Here is a 16,704-nt window from a genome sequence, read left to right as displayed (position 1 = left end):
TAGTGTGTGCCTGTGGTCTCAGCTACTCGGGAGGTGGAGCGGGAGGATCACTTGAGCCACAGTGAGCTATGACTGTGTCACTGCATGCCAGCCTGGATGACAGAGTGAGACCCTGTTTCAAAAAAAAAAAAAAAAAAATGTTGGAGTCACAAGGACTTGAGAGCAACAAGTGCAACTCCCTCATTTTGCAGATGGAGAAACTAAGGCCCAGAGAGGACCAGAACCCACCCAGAGCTCACATATTTATGCATTCAACAAACATTTTCTGAACACCTGCTACAGCGTGCTGGGCTGTGGTCTGGGTGCCAGGGCAGACCGCAGTAGTGGCAAAGTCCCTGTCCTCACTGAGCTTGCATTCCAGAGGGAGGGAGCAGGCGGTAAATAGGGAAGCAAATAAGATAATTTTAGAGAGTGATAAATGAGAAGCTGAGCCAAGACTCAAACCCAGCTCCCCGGGAGCCAGGGCTGGAGTCCGTTTCACAAGCGAAAAGTCCCATGGAACCTCCGTTGAAATGGAAGTTTGGGTGGAAGTGGTGGGCAAATTCAGGCCATCCTAGGGGCCTGGAAGTGGTGAGCTGACAGGGATGCGGGGGGAGGGGTTGGGAGTCAGAGAGCCAGGCTGGGGCCAGCTGTCTTCGGGCAGGGAGCCGAGGCTGAGGACGCTGGAGGGCGAGGCAGCTCTTCTCTGGAGTGGGTCCAGCCCTGCATTGTCTCTCTCTGTGGTGCAGCCAGATCGGAACACCCAATTCCAGATATAGTCTGATCACAGAGGCCTTTTCTCCCTGGCCTGGACACACTTTATGTTCATTCATTCCGGAATGGCCTCACTTCTTCCGCAGCCCAAACAAAGCTGGGGTTTGCAGTCACTCCTAGGTCTTTTCCTCATGAGCTGAGGTCTAATTAGGTCTTCCCCTTCTTATGCACTGTGCAATGGATTTTTCTCTTTTAAACCCATGTGCACCTCACAAAATAGTAGCATCTTGAATCCAACAATGTATGAAAAGAATTACACACCACGATCAAGTGGAATTTATCTCAGGTATGCGAGGCAGGTTCAACATTTGAAAATCAGACTGGACGCAGTGGTTTATGCCTGTAATCCAGCACTTTGGGAGACCAAGGCGGGCAGATTGCTTGAGCACAGTTTGAGAACAACCTGGACAACATGGTGAAACCTCATCTCTACAAAAAGTACAAAAAGTTAGCTGGGTGTGTGTGGTGGTGGCCACCTACAGTTGCAGCTAACCAGGAAGCTGAGGTGGGAGGATCACCTGAGCTCCGGAGGTCAAGGCTGCAGTGAGCCGTGATCACACAACTGCACTCCAGCTTGAGTGACAGAGTGAGACCTTGTTGCCAAAAAAAAAAAAAAAAAAAATTGATTAATGTAATCCATCACAACAACAGGCTAAAGAAGAAAGATCACATAATCATATCAATAGATGCAGCAAAAGCATTTGACAAAATGCAGCTCCCATTCATGATGAAGTCTCAGCAAACTAGGAGTAGAGGGAAACTTCCTGAAGTTAACAGAGTGTTTACCAGGAAACCTACAATTAAAATTGCTTTGTTTTTTGTTTGTTTGTTTGTTTGTTTTTTGACAGAGCTTCATTCTTGTTGCCCAGGCTGGAGTGCAATGGAGTAATCTCGGCTGCAACCTCCGCCTCCTGGGTTCAAGCAATTCTTCTGCCTCAGCCTCCTAAGTTTCTGGGATTACAGGCGTGCACCACCATGCCTGGGTAATTTTGTATTTTTTTTAGTAGAGACGGGGTTTCACCATGTTGGTCAGGCTGGTCTCGACCTCCTGACCTCAGGTGATCCACCCACCTTGGCCTCCCAAAGTGCTGGGATTACAGGCATGAGCCACTGTGCCTGGCCTAACATTGCTCTTAATGGTGAGAAACTCAAAGCTTTCCCACTTAGATCATGAACAAGGTAAGGCTATCCCCTCTCACCACAGCTTTCCAGCATCGGACTGGAAGTCCCAGCTAATGCAATAGGACAAGAAAATGAAATAAAAGGTATTCTGACTGGGAAGGAAGAAATAAAACTATCTTTGTTCACAAATGATGTGATTGTCTAAGTACAAAATCAGAATCAACATGAAAATTTATAGAACTAATCATGATAACAGCAGGGTTGCAGGATACAAGGTTAATATAAATCCAGATGCAGGATTTTACATCTTCCTCTATTTAAGTTCCCTTTGCTCATCCACCTCCAGTCCTCTGAAGGTCAGCTGGATCTTGATTTTTCTTCAGTTCAAGGCCATCCCTCACAGCTAAGTGTCTCTGATCCTATCCCAAATTATTGGCCAGGCAAAGCTCAGGACAGATCTCCCTCCCTATCCCCATTATATCCTTCTAGAACCTTCCCTCCTGGGACAACTACACTTTTGGTGAGGGTTCTTCAAACATCCAGAAATCTACCCAGCTGAAGTGCATCAGCCTGAAATCCCCAAAGTGGTCTCAGCCATGCCCCTGCCAGCCTGGAATATAAAAGCCACTGTAAGGTACTAATATGGTTCGACTCAGTGCTCCTACCCAAATCTCATGTTGTAGCTCCCATAATTCCCACATGTTAGGAGGGACGCAGTGAGAGATAATTGAATCATGGGGGTGGATCTTTCCTGTGCTGTTCTCATGATACTGAATAAGTCTCATAAAAATTTGACGGTTTTAAAAATGGAAAGTTTCCCTGCACAAGGTCTCTCTCTCTCCCTTCACCTGCTACCATCCATGTAAGATGTGACTTGCTCCTCCCTGCCTTCTGCCATGATTATGAGGCTTCCCCAGGCATGAGGAGCTGTAAGCCCAATAAACTTCTTTCCTTTGTAAAGTGCTCAGTCTGGGCACTGTCTTTATCAGCAGCGTGAAAACAGACTAATACAGGTACTCTCTTGGAAGATTGAGAATGAATGTGATCTGGCCCTCACTGCCTTCCCTGTTAACTCCAGGGTACATCCTTCCAGATGCAGAGGTGGCAGGTTGCTTGCTGGCCTTGCTCAGGCACCACCCATCTCCCCTCTTGCCAACCAAGTATGCTCTTCATCTCTGGCAAAGCTGCTATAGCTACCCACAAGGATCTAGCTGTTTTGTTTCTCTATGGATTGGGAGCAAAATGATCAAGTACCATGTGCGGCCAGTGGAGACCCCCACCCCAAGCTTCACCTGCAGTGAGGGCTCAGACTTGGAACTTCCTGGGAATCTAAAACAGACCAGACTTCTTTGTCCTGGCCAAAGACAGCACCGGGCATCCGGGTGGCCCACTTCCCAAATTCCTATGTTCCTGCTATGGCCCAGCTCCAGGAGTGAAAAATCCATCCCTATGTCCCCCAGGTTGTAAGTCTCAAGTCACAACTTTTCTCAGCTGGGGCAGGTTGGGGTGGGGATGGGAAGGGGTAGCTGTATTGTTTCTCTGCCAGCACTTAGGGCCTGGAGAGGAGGAAGTGTGGCCTGTGCCTTGGCAGGCAGGGGCCTACAGGAAGTCACCCCAAGTGGCCCTCCCCTCCTGGCCTGACACTCTGCAGAGGAAATCTGCTCTGACAGACTTTGGAGGGAAGCCTGGAGCCAGGAGCCTTGGGCGGAAACCTCCAGACACTCAGGGGCCCAGAGAGTTCCAGAAACCAATTGGGGTGATGTTGGGGTGGGCTCCTGGGTGAGGGATGGGCAAAGCTGATTGTGTTTTCCATGGGGGCTCACTGGGTCAGAACAAGCCTCCCTGTTTTAAGCTCCTGATTCAACTAGCCTGATAACTTGTTCTACCCAAAGGGTAAGAGTAACAGTGGTGGCCATGTTTATTTCGCACCTACTGTATGCCACGGTTGGTTTCCTATTCAGGATGTATGGGCAGGCCCTCCTTTCATGATCAGCCCCATTCCCTGACAATTTTCAAAGGCTCTCCAAGAACATTGGTTAGTTTTGTTTTTTTTTTTTTTTTTTTTTTTTTTTTGAGACAAAGTCTCACTTTGTCACCCAGGCTGGAGTGCAGTGGCACGATCTCAGCTCATTGCAACCTCTGCCTCCCGGGTTCAAGCAATTCTGTCTGTCTCAGCCTCCCAATTAGCTGGGATTACAGGGGCCCACCACCATGCCTGGCTAATTTTTGTTGGCCAGGCTGGTCTTGAACTCCTGGACTCAAGTGATTCACCTACCTCAGCCTCTCAAAGTGCTGGGATTACAGGCATGTGCTACTGCACCCGGCCAACTGGTTTGTTTTTCCCCAACTTTCTTCCTCCTCTCCCAAACCTGACCCTTTTCCTCTACCCAGAGTGCTTCTAACAGGTTCCGGTCTGATGAAATAAAAGCCCACAAACATGCTCTTTGGGTTTCAGGCACTGTGACCGCTTCCCACTAACTTCTCCCGGCTCATCTGTCGGCCCCAGAGCCTTTTCTCCCTAAACACAAGGTTCCAGAGTGGGTTTCTCCTCCCAAGTCTGAGCCTTAAGTTAAAAGAATTTGTAAGATGTGGAATTCTGAGTTTCAGTCAGCTTGGGAAAGATTTTCCTTAGTGTGGGAGGGGCTGGTTTCTCTGGCCCCCAAATCTCCGTGCAGTCACCTGTCGTGCTGACGTGCACAGGTTCACGAGGTGGAGGCTTAAGAAATATTTCTAGATGAAAAGTTATCATGGACACGTTCATTTGGAGCTTATCACGTGCCAGGCACTGTCCTAGGGACTTCGCTTTCGTCATCCTAGCTAACCAGCAGTGGAGTCAGGACTCAAATGCAGCTCTCTCTCATGCCAAGCCCCTGTGCCTGCTACTGCAGACTCGGCCTCCTTCCAGCCCTTTGGGGAACTGGGCTAGGCATAGCTGCCCTCCCTCAGCACAGGGCCCGCCCAGGTTGAGGTCCCACTCAGTTTGCTCCATGGGCCAGCCTGACCCTCAACCATCTATCCCCTTCAAAGGGCAAGCCAGATCCTTGGGCCAAGCCCCTGAGAGGCGTGGGCTGGGGTGGGCATCTGGTAGGCCCTGGTAGGGTCATGCTCAGGATTCCTGAGGTTTTGTGCTGGGAGCTGTGTGTGGGAAGGGTCAGTGGGGGGAAGAGAACCACAGGTCAATTTGCACCAATTGACCCTCATATATCCCCTGACCCCCATATGGCCTACTTGGATGCAGGCACATGCCCTTGCCAGTGTACACACACACACACACACACACACACACTCTCACATACGCACACTCATGGCCTCTATGAGTCATTTCCCAGCTGCTCAGAAGGGTGGGGAGGCTAATTTGTTCCACTCAGGCTCAGGGCTTCCTGCCCTCTGTTGGCTTGGATCTTTCTTTTAAAATATTTTTTTTTTTTTTTTTTTTTTTTTGAGACGGAGTCTTGCTCTGTTGCCTGGGCTAGAGTGCAGTGGCCGGATCTCAGCTCACTGCAAGCTCCGCCTCCCGGGTTTACGCCATTCTCCTGCCTCAGCCTCCGGAGTAGCTGGGACTACAGGCGCCCGCCACCTCGCCCGGCTAGTTTTTTTGTATTTTAGTAGAGACGGGGTTTCACCGTGTTAGCCAGGATGGTCTCGATCTCCTGACCTCGTGATCCGCCCGTCTCGGCCTCCCAAAGTGCTGGGATTACAGGCTTGAGCCACCGCGCCTGGCCTAAAATATTTTCTAGAGATAGGGTCTCACTATATTGCCCAGGATGGACTCAAACGCCTGAGGTCAGTTGATCCTCCTGCCTCAGCCTCTCAGGTAGCTGGGACTACAGGTGTGTACCACCATGCCTGGCATCAGATCTTTTTAAGGAGACCCTGAGCATGATGGTCTCCCATACTGGTATGTGCACATCCTCCACACACACATCTAAGCCCACTTCCCTGCCCTTGGACACATCGTCCCTGAACATAGAGCTACCTCCCTTCCCCTGCCTGCTCCTCGAAGCAGTGGGTCCACGGAAAGGGCACCAAGAGGCCTGCTCACACCTAATCCTGGGCCTGGAGAACTCCAGGCAACCTGGCTCCCCATTCCCTCCATCCGTCCCCAGCCTTTGAGTCCTCCCGACTTGAGACAGAGGAGCTGGGGGCACAGTCACCAGCACTAGAGAAGAGGCTTTTCAGCAACAGCCTGAAGCCTGGAGGAAGGAAAGGCTGACACCCAGCTCCCCTGCTCCCATGACTGCAAGCACGACCACTTCAGGAGCTGCGCCCTGCCGCTCGCTCTGGGAAAATCCTCCACCCCAGAAAGCACTCCCAGGATGTTTCCTCCCCAGCTACTCTTTGGAGAGCCTTCTCCAAAGCTAGACTGATCACGAACTTGCCAACCTCAAAAAAAAGCTAAGCATTGACGGCAGAGCTTACTGAAAGGTGGGCTGGAAGGACCCTGCTCTGTTGCTCTGGCATCATGGCCATCATGGCCACATCTGCAAACCACAGGCCCTCATGGAAGGGGCTCTGCAGTCCACTTTATAGAAGGACCCTCACCCAGCCGGGCGCAGTGGCTCAAGCCTGTAATCCCAGCACTTTGGGAGGCCAAGGCAGGTGGATCACTGGAGGTCAGCAGTTAGAGACCAGCCTGGTCAACATGGTGAAACCTCATCTCTACTAAAAAGACAAAAAAAAAAAAAAAAAAGTAGCTGGGCGTGGTGGCAGATGCCTGTAATCCCAGCTACTTGGGAGGCTGAGACAGGACAGTCACTTGAGCCTGGGAGGTGGAGGTTGCAGTGAGCCGAGGTTGCACCACTGCACTCCAGCCTGGGCGACAGAGTGAGACTCCATTTAAAAAAAAAAAAAAAAAAGGCCCCTCACCCAAGGGAGACCAGATAGGGAAAAAAACGTCCACTCCGACCCCCAGCTCTGAAGGGTGCCCAGAACTGAACAAAGCCATCCTTCTTGTAACTCCTTCTCTCCTTCTATTTTCCCTGGGACGAGACATTTTATGTCAGGGTCACAGACTGGCAATAGCCGCAATAATACTGGTGAACACATATGTAGAGCCAGTTACATGCCAAGCACTGTTCCAGGCACCTCACATGTCCATGAGCATATTAAATTCTCACCCTGATCCTGTTATCACCCCCATTTGACAGATGAGGACACTGAGGGACAGGGGAGATAAGTAACTCACCAGATGGTATTTATACAGTAAACTGGGATTAGAAGCCTGACCCTCAGGGTTTGAAAGGAACTCGGGCTCTTAATCAGGAGGTGGACCGTGACCTTCAAGCACCTATGCGCTAGGTGGGGGTGCCTGGTTTCACAGTCCAGTTCAAAAACAGGATAGGGGCCAGCAACTATTAGAGTTTCACTCTTTCCTTTTATGCAAGGGCTCTTGGCAGAGGGCCCTGCCAGGGCGCTGAGTCTTCCCCACCACTCCTACTGTCCCTGGCTCCTTGAGCCCCCACCTCTTCTCCAGCAGCCCATCCCCCCAACAAGGGCTGTTGACTGAAAACTGCAGGGAATAAAAATAGCTGTTGCTGATGAGGCAGAATGGGGGCCAGCACGCATGAAAGGCCGGGGCGGGGTGCTGCAGGGAACCTGGGATCCCCCAGCCCCAACGAGCACCTTCCAATGGAGCCATGGGGGACCTGGCCTGTTCCTGCCACAGCAGGGCTGGGGACCCCTGCCGAAGTCACCAGAACTGCTGGAAGCCCCACACCTGTCCCAGCCGTAGGGCTGCCCATGAGACCCACTGCCCTCTGCCCCCACCCTGCCTTGCACCAGTCAGCTTCCTCCCCAGGGAGTGGGGGCCTTGGCCTCTGTGGACACAGCCCTGGCCACTCGAGAGCTGTGCGCCCCAGGGAAGTGACAGGAGTCAAGGGCCTGACCGTTTGTATAACCTGTTCCATGGTCCTTGACACCCTCTTCCAGCGTCCCCTCCCTTCTCCCAAGCTGCTGTCTGGGGCCTCAGGGCCAGATTTTCCGTTTGGAGAGAGCCTTTCTACCCTTCCCTGCAGGTTCCAATCCTTCCTGCCTCTCTGGTTATGCCTCCTCCAGGAGCCTTCTCAGAACCCCGCCCCTGCCCTGAAGATGCACTGTCCCCACCCCCACCATCATCAGATCTGTCCTCCTTTCTGATGGCCAGAGTTGCCCCCAAAAGGCAGATGCCTTGTCACACCCACCCCAACACCTGACACGGAGTTCCGTGCCTTCAGCATCAAACTCGGGGCTTCCCTGGACCTGGCCTGGGGTCACAGCAGAGACCCTGGTGACAAAAGCCAGCACAGCAGGTCTCGACCAACACTCAGGCCGGTCTTGAACTGAGGAGAAGCTCCCTGAGGCTGAGCTCGCACCCCATGCAGGTTTCCAACCAGAAATGATGAGCAGGGCCAGGCTGGGATGGGAGCCACCTACGAAGGACCCTCCGTTGCCTTCCCCAAGCCCCCTAAAATCCCAGCACAATTCCTTGAGAGACACCAGGAATGGAGAGGGGGAGGGCTGCTGAGGAGGCTGCGGGCCGGGCACGTGTGGCCAGGGGGCTGGGCAGGCCCTTACCCTGCTCACCTTTTCTTGGTCGCCCTGCCTGACACAGGTTCCAAGGTCCTTGGGTCTATTTACGTGGTGCCGCACAGGTGATGTGGCTCCAAATGCTAGCACAGTGACCAGACCTGTCCATACAACCACCACACAGAGTGAGGCCACTGGCCACAGTGAGAGGACTTGGGGATGGCCCGGAAGAACCTGGAGGGTCCTGGTAGAACAAGCCCTCCCTGCCTCCAAACTACGTCCCCCCAACTCCACTCTGGCCACTCTGCCTTCTCCACCAGCCACGGCCCACCCCAGCAGGGAGGAAGGGAGGGGGCTGTGTTCTGTGCCAGCCCCGATCCCCGGACCCCACTCTCCAGCCCTGTGTCTCCTCCTAAGAGCCCCCCAGACCCCTTCTGGCCCCCCAGAGTCCTCTTTTTGCTGTGGTCACATATTCTTCCCCTCAAGCTGGGCTTTATGGACCCGGTCCCTATGTCCCCCTCGCCTTCCCGGCAGGTCTCAGCGCTCTCGACTTCTCTAGGGAAAGAGCCCAGCCATGCTGGGTGGGCTGGGGGAGGGGCAGGGACGTGGGCAGAGCCTGGGATGTGTCCTCTGCTGGCATCTCGCAGATTCCTGTTCTCAGCAGAGCAAAGGAGCCGCCGGCACCCCCCACCCCGGCCTCCTGCCGCACTCCTCCCCCCACAGCCCTGCCTCTGAGCCATGCAAACAGGCCAAGCAAAGTCACTGTTTCGGCTCCTTGCTCTCCTCTCCTGAAGAAACTGCAGCCCCGTTCTGTGTCCCTTGGGTCACCCATGCCCCTCCAGAGCCAAGCCTTAGCCCGTGGGCTATTTGTGACCAGAACAAGGAACCTTGCTGAGGGCAGTGACAGTTTGCCAGGCAGGGACAGAAGGAACAGATGACGGGACAGAGAGAGGCAAGTCTGGGGCCAGAGAGAGGGTCCAGGCACCAGAAGTTTCGGCAGGGGCTGCGGGACAGAGCGGGGCTCAGGCCGCAGAGCCCCGTGTGGGCAGGCGGTCAGCAGTACCCAGAACAAAGTGGTGACTTCCTCAGAGGCACGCTGGGGTTCGGGCCGGAGAGGTCTCCCCCTGGGGGTGGCCTGCCCCTCGGGGTACCCAGCCCGGAGCGGGTGTGGGGGCGCAGTACTCACTATTGGACGGGAGCAGAGCGGTTGCTGACAAGCCCAGAGCGCCGTGCCCACCTCAGGCTGGGGCTGGAACTCTGGGGGACTTGGCTGGGGGGCCGGGCCGGCGAGGACAGCTGCTGCCGCTGATGTCACAGGGTCATGAGTGAAACCTGAGGACTGGGCCAATCTTCAGGTGGGAGCCTCGGTCACACTTCCCTCGCCGGGTGTGCTCTGGACTCAGCCTGCTTGGCTCCGGCCTCACCGCTTGGGCTCCAGCCTCACTGCTCTAGGAGTGACAGACTCCCGGGCACACGCACCCATTCGCACGGGCACACAGACACTCACTCACTGGGACACATGTATGAGCCTACATAGGTGGTTCCTCTCCCAACCAGGACAGTTTACACAGGCTCATCTCACACTCGAATCTCCACACTTATTCCCAGAAGCACTCCTGACGTACACACTGGCTCACACTCACACAGTCACTCGAGTGCACACTCACAGACACACCCACACAAAAGCTGTGCTCCCACAGGCTCAGTCATGTGCAAATCACCCTTCATACGTTCACGCAGATGCTTCCTCTGCTGTTATACCGTTACACCACACGCCTCCAGTCACACGCACAAACACACTTGCACCCACGCAGAGCACTTGTGCACTATACAGCATGGCTTCTAGTTGCGCCCACAGGCACCACTTGTGCCCGAGCAACATCAACATCGCCATATCGCACAGACACAAGACTCCTACCTGAGTGCCTGACCTGCCTGTTACACACCACAGCCAAGCACCACATACACGCACCACCCACAACTACAGCCACAGCCACACCACTCACAGTACCACTCCTACAGCCACACACACCCACACCCACTCCCCTCCACACACACACCCACAATCATGCCCCTGTGTTTATGGATTTCACGCATGTGACATGCTCCCAGTCACGTGGAGAAGTACCACTAGCATGGTCACCAGATGTGCGCCAAGCATATGCCCATCTGTACACCCACAGCTGTACCCTCACATCACACACCGGACACACACAAGTGCATGAACACCCCCGCCCCTAGCTATTTAGCTGGACCACACAGATGTCTGCAGGTCCCTTCTCCAGCCCCACGCCCACCCCCCTGGCTGGACATCTGTCCCTGGCTGAGGGAGGGCTATGCTGGGGGCCAGGTTGATGGACCCCACCTCATCCCTCCACTCTGGGGCTCTGGTGACCCCTGGTGGAGCCGCTGTGAAGTGCACCCTGGCTACCAGCTGGAGAAACCCCTGGGGAATCCTGTCGCCCAACCCTCGTTCTACCAAATCTGTCAGCCTTGGCAGCCCTGTGCCACCATCTTTCCTGGCAGCTCAGAGGTCCAGCGGCTTCCCTGGGCCCGGAGTGAGTTGAGCCCAGGTCAGAGCAGCCTTCGACGGAAGCATAAGGAGGCCTGGGGAGGGGCTACCCTCCCCTGTACCCACAGCAGCTCCGCCCAGACCCTGTGGACACAGCCTCAGTCCTTGCCGAGCCCCTCCTGGGGGCCAGGCCTGCCCGTGGTTTAGGAAGTTCCTGCCAGGCCCGATGCCCATCTCTGCCCAGCCCTGCTCTGGCTGTGGCCTGTGGTCCCCACGGAGTCACCTCACACCCCCAGGGCTGTTTTCTAAACCTAGGTGTGACGCTGGTGTTCTCTATGCAGAGAATTCTGACTTGTGATGGCTCCATTTAGGATTTTTTGTTTCTTTCTCTCTCTCTCCCTTCCTTCCTTCCTTCCTTCCTTCCTTCCTTCCTTCCTTCCTTCCTTCCTTCCTTCCTTCCTTCCTTCCTTCCTTCCTTCCTTCCTTCCTTTTTTTTTTTTTTTTTAATGGAGTTTCACTCTTTTTGCCCAGGCTGGAGTGCCATGGTGTGATCCTGGCTCACTGCAACTACTGCCTCCCAGGTTCAAGTGATTCTCCTGCCTCAGCCTCTCAAGTAGCTGGGATTACAGGTGCCCACCACCACACCCATCTAATTTTGTATTTTTAGTAGAGATGGAGTTTTACCGTGTTGGCCAGGATGGTTTCAAACTTCTGACCTCAGGTGATCTGCCCACCTTGGCCTCCCAAAGTGCTGGGATTACAGGTGTGAGCCTCTGCGCCCGGCCCATTTAGGATTTTTTCGGCTTCACGATGGGTTTATTGGGACAGAGCCCATGGTAAGTAGAGGGGCACCTGCACTCGGTTCTTTCTCCAGCTCTGCTCACTGGAGAGACATGCACAAACACACTTGCACCCGCACAGCGGGCTTGTGCACACACGTGGCTTCTATATGTGCCCAGAGGCACACTTGTGCCACCAGCAACATAAACGCTGCATCGCACAGACACAAGACTCTTACCGAGTGCCCATCTGTGTATACACACACCATAGCACAAGCCCATATACTCACAACTACAGCCACACCCACACCCACTCCCACTCACTGGAGTTTCATTACTGATGTAATCCAAGTGCCTGCCCAGCCCCCCGCTTCTTTGCCAGGGTCTGCTGCTTCTAGCGTTCAGAGGAAAAGTAAACATTTTTTCCCATTTCTTTCCCATGCTGTCTCCCCGAAGCTGCTCCTCGGGGGTCCTCTCATTACCCCCAGCCCTGCTGTGGCTTCAGTTCACTTTGCTGCTGGTCACCATCTGGGACTGCTGGTCACCACCCTGATGATCACCGGGCCACTGCTCCCTGTCTGTGGGCGTGGGAGAAGAGGGGGTGGAAGCTGCTGTCATTCCCATTTATGGCTCTACTCCTTGGTTTCTGCCTCACCACTGCCCAAAACTACAGGGCAAGACCTTTTTTAAAGAGCAATTAGAGTAATTGAAGGGGATTACCACATATGAGCAGGCAGGGCTACTACATTCAGTTGCATGGGTTGCATACTACACAATTCTGGGCACCAAGCCCATTTGAAGGCACTGTAGATTAACATAACTTAAGATGATGAAGTTCTGAAAGATGGCAGCAAAACGCCTAGGGGAAGGGGCTAATTTTTGTAATCGGCACAAAGTGTCTTTGGACTAGGGATGGGAATGATTGAACAAGAAAAGCTGTATGTTAAACATGGCTTTTTCTTCACAACCTAAGGGGAACGAATGTTTCCCTCCCTTGGCTCCTTCCTTTGGGGAGCGGCTTCCTCCCCTCCTCCATCCAAATATGTGATTCTGCGGAGTTGCTGCTTAAAGGATGACCCCCTCCCCTAACACAGGGAGCGGCATGTTACCCACCTCTGGCCAATCCTTTGGGCCATAGTGGCTCATCCAAAACCTGGGGACACGACTCAAGCTGAACCAATCACAGTCCTTCCCTGGGAGTTATGTGTGTACTGAGATTAAAGGAAAGACAATCTCTCTGGTCTTGGGAGTTTCTAAATGTGTCTGAAGGAGCCGTAGTGTGTCTCCCACCTGTGAAGGAAGCTTGTCTGTAGGAGGAGGGAACAGGAACATCAAACAGAGAAGCAGAGATGTAGGAGGGGAAGGAAGGAGGAAAGAAGGAAGGAAGGAAGAAAGGGGAAGGGAGGTAGGGAAGGAAGGAAAGAAGGAAGGAGGGAAAGAAGGAAGGAGGGAGGAAAGGAAGGAAAGAGAGAGGAAATGAGGGAGGAAGGAAAGAGGGAAGGAGGGAGGGAGGGAAGGAAGGAAGAAGGGAAGGGAAAGAGGGAAGGAAGGAGGGAGGGAAGGAAAAGGGGAGGGAGGGAGAGGAAGGGAGGGAAGGAAAGAAGGGAGGAGGGAAGGAAGGAGAGAGGAGGGAGGGAGGGAGGGAAGAAAGGAAAGAAGGAATGAGGGAGGGAGGAAAGGAAGGAAGGAGGGATGGAAGGAAGGAGGGAGGGAGTGAGGGAGGGAGGGAGGGAAGGAGGAGACAGGGCCCTGAAGACACTGAGTCTCTGAAACAGTTAAACTATAGACCAACTCTATTACTGTCCTGTCACATGAGCCAAAAAAGCCCACCCTTTTCCTTTAACCTAGTTTAAATTTTCAGTTACCCACAAACAAAATAATTCTGCAAAACAGAACCACATCTCAGAACCTGACCCACAGGAATTGGCCTGGTCACGCCCCACTCCACCCCCACCCCCGGCCTGCTCACTCAGCTTCCTCCCTGAGTGGTTGGGTTGGGGTGATTTCCCGGGAGTTGCATCAGGTTGCTCCCCCATGGGTGGTGGCACCCTGACTCCAGGGGTCCGGGAGGGGAGGCTCTGGAGCTCCACCCCTCAGTGCAGTTCCAATGGAGTGGGACCTCGAAGCCAGGTCCCCAACACGGGGCATCCCACCTGTGCAATGTGCTCACTTATAAGTCCTCAGAGTACCTGCAGGTGTCTGTTGGACAAAAGCACACCTGAATATCTCACCAGAATAACCATAATTTGCAGAAACAGTGCAGCCAGAGCCTCTAGGCAGAAAATTGAGGTTTCTTCACTGTTGAATTTTCGAGATTCCCTCCCTCCCGCATATCTACTCGATAACATAATTCTGCAGAGCAATACTTAGCTCCTTTCCTTCAACTTTCATATTGCAGTTCCTTTCAATTTGTGTCTCTTTAGGAACTGCACCCGAGGAAAGGGATGATTTGTTGGGGTCACTCTCTGAACAATGCTTCCTCAACTGTACCAAAAATAGCTTTGAAATTTCCACGTGAATTCTTAGAAAGGGTCCTTTTCTCTCCATTTCCATCTGAGGGAAAGAGGAGGTAGCTTATTTTCACAATTTCATGGTTTCTAATAATGGCACAATTTTCTTTTGAGTGAACTGCCTTAATTCACTCAACCATCCCCCTATTATTAGACATTGAGTAATGTTCAATTTTTTCTTTTTTTTTGAGACAGAGTCTTACTCTGTCACCCAGTGCAATGGCATCATCTCAGCTCAGTGCAACCTCCACCTCCCAGGTTCAAGCAATTCTCCTGCCTTAACCTCCCTAGTAGCTGTGATTACAAGTGCCTGCCACCATGCCTGGCTAATTTTTGTGTTTTTAGTAGAGATGGGTTTTCATGATGTTGGCTAAGCTGGTCTCGAACTCCTGACCTCAAATGACCCACCTGCCTTGGCCTCCCAAAGTGCTGGAATTACAGCCGTGAGCCACCATGTCCTGCCAAATGTTCAATTTTTAACCTTTAAAAATAACACTATGATGAACGTGTTTGAGTATAAATCTTTTCCTATGTTTAGCTTATTCCCAGAAATAGATTTACCAAGGCAATGGGGAGGACTTATAGTACATATTGTCTTGGGTCACTGAAAAAAAAATCCAAAGAGGCCAACAAGAGTTCCTATTGAGAAGAAAATAAAAAGGAAATAGGTGGAGTGTTCAGCGTCTCACAGAAAATAATAGTAGGCAAGGCAAATAGCAGGAAAGTAAGTCACCTCCTATTCTGCTGTGCTGATGGGAGACCTTCTATGAGCAAAATAGCTCAGGCAGATAAGTGTGTGGCTTTCCTTTCTTCATGGCAAATGCTTCCGTTTCTTTTGACAAAGAAATCGAACTCAATACCACAAGCCAGAGAGTTTTGATCTCAGCCTTATTTTTCAAAATACAAGTGGTCAACATGCACTTTTACTTCTGAGGCATTGGAATGATCAGCTCCTCCTGACTGTTTTCTACGGCCACCTCTAGCCTGCTGCAGGCTTCCTTAGAGGGACAAGGGTGGCAGCTTCTTTGCTGGGCCCCCTGCCTCCAGCCTTGCCTCGGTCAAACCTATTAACCATTGTACACCCAAACTCATTTTCTTCAATGTCTATTTTAGTATTTCACATCTCTGAAAGCAAATGTACCACAAAGCTACTTAAGTCCATTTTCCAGGAGTTTTCAGTAGCCTGGGGGCAGATGTGCAGTGAGTAGGAGGCTGATGTCTTTGCTGGGATCCCCCAAAAGCAGACCCTGACACAAGGCTTGGGGAACAGTCGTTTCTTTGGAAGGAGATCCCAGTGAGCACTACGAGAGAGTGGAGAAGGGACAGGGAGAGGAGAAAAGGCAGTAAAGTGTGCATTTCTGAGCGGGTCACTGGGGGCCACCTGGGCACAAGCCCACGGGCATCACCGAGAGGCTGTGTGGGAGACACCTCAGAGTTGCCGCACTGAGGCCAGGAGGCTGCGAGTTTAGCTATCAACTCGCATCCATTATTGCTTGTGGGCTGCTCCTGGGCCACCGTCTGGCCTGTCTCACCTGTGGCCAGGTGTCCTCAGGTGGAGGGGCTGTAGGTGAGTGCAGGAACCCTCTGCAGAAGACTCTGGGGGAGGCTGGGGGTACAGGCCAGCTCTGACAGCTGCTCCACAGCTGGATCTGTGTGTGTGTGTGTGTGTGTGTGTTCACACACACACGCATATATACATACACACGTGTATGCATATGAATATTTTTTTTTTTTTGGATGGAGTCTCTGTAGCCCAGGCCAAAGTGCAGTGGCATGATCTCAGCTCACTGCAACCTCCACCTCCCAGGTTCAAGCGCTTCTCGTGCCTCAGCCTCCTGGGTATCTGGGATTGCAGGCACCTGCCACCATGCCTGGCTAATATTTGTACTTTTAGTAGAGACAGGGTTTCAACATGTTGGCCAGGCTGGTCTCAAACTCCTGACCTCAACTGATCTGCCTGCCTTGGCCTCCCAAACTGCTAGGATTACAGGTGTGAGCCACCGTGCCCAGCCTTATGCATATGATTTTTAAAACAAAAATAAGATCTTACTATGCTTACTGATATTTTTGACTGAACTCTCTTGGGCAACTTTCCACATCAACAGAAATATTCTATTCCCACATTATCCATGGTTGAATAGTATTTTATTGGGAAGATGCATCACCATGACACATTTGTTTGTTCGTTTGTTTGTTTTAGAAACTGGGTCTCACCCTGTTGCCCAGGCTGGAGTGCAGTGATGTGACCATAGCTCACAGCATCCTTGAATCCCTCAGCTCGAGTGATTCTCCTGCCTCAGCCTCCTGAGTAGCTGGGACTATAGGCACAAGCCACCTCACCTGACCCCCTATCAGACATTTGTTATTTCTAAATGTGGTTGACATAAACAAAGGTAGACAAGAAGAATCTTCCTGAAACAGGACTGGCCACATCACTCGGTATCTCCCTCTTGCTTGAAACCCACCAATATCTCTCCATTACCCACAGGGCCAAGCCTAAATTTCAAACATTGGCATTCAAGTC

The 16,704-nt window shown here is 52.4% G+C and overlaps 1 protein-coding gene across 1 annotated transcript in view; it reads right to left on the bottom strand.

Annotated features, from left to right (window-relative positions):
• SCN4A (sodium voltage-gated channel alpha subunit 4) overlaps positions 1 to 9,659 on the bottom strand; it is a 50,644-nt gene extending 40,985 nt beyond the window's left edge. The window contains exon 1 of the mRNA XM_017882872.1: positions 9,566 to 9,659. The gene's annotated coding sequence lies outside the window, so the exon portion shown is untranslated. The remainder of the gene's footprint in view (positions 1 to 9,565) is intronic.
• Between the last annotated feature and the right edge of the window lie 7,045 nt (positions 9,660 to 16,704).

Source organism: Rhinopithecus bieti, unplaced genomic scaffold (genome assembly GCF_001698545.2).
Source record: "Rhinopithecus bieti isolate Rb0 unplaced genomic scaffold, ASM169854v2 scaffold_12928, whole genome shotgun sequence".
Lineage (NCBI taxonomy): Eukaryota > Metazoa > Chordata > Mammalia > Primates > Cercopithecidae > Rhinopithecus > Rhinopithecus bieti.
The sequence above is the reverse complement of the archived record's forward strand: the minus strand, read 5'-3'. Positions and strand labels throughout refer to the sequence as shown.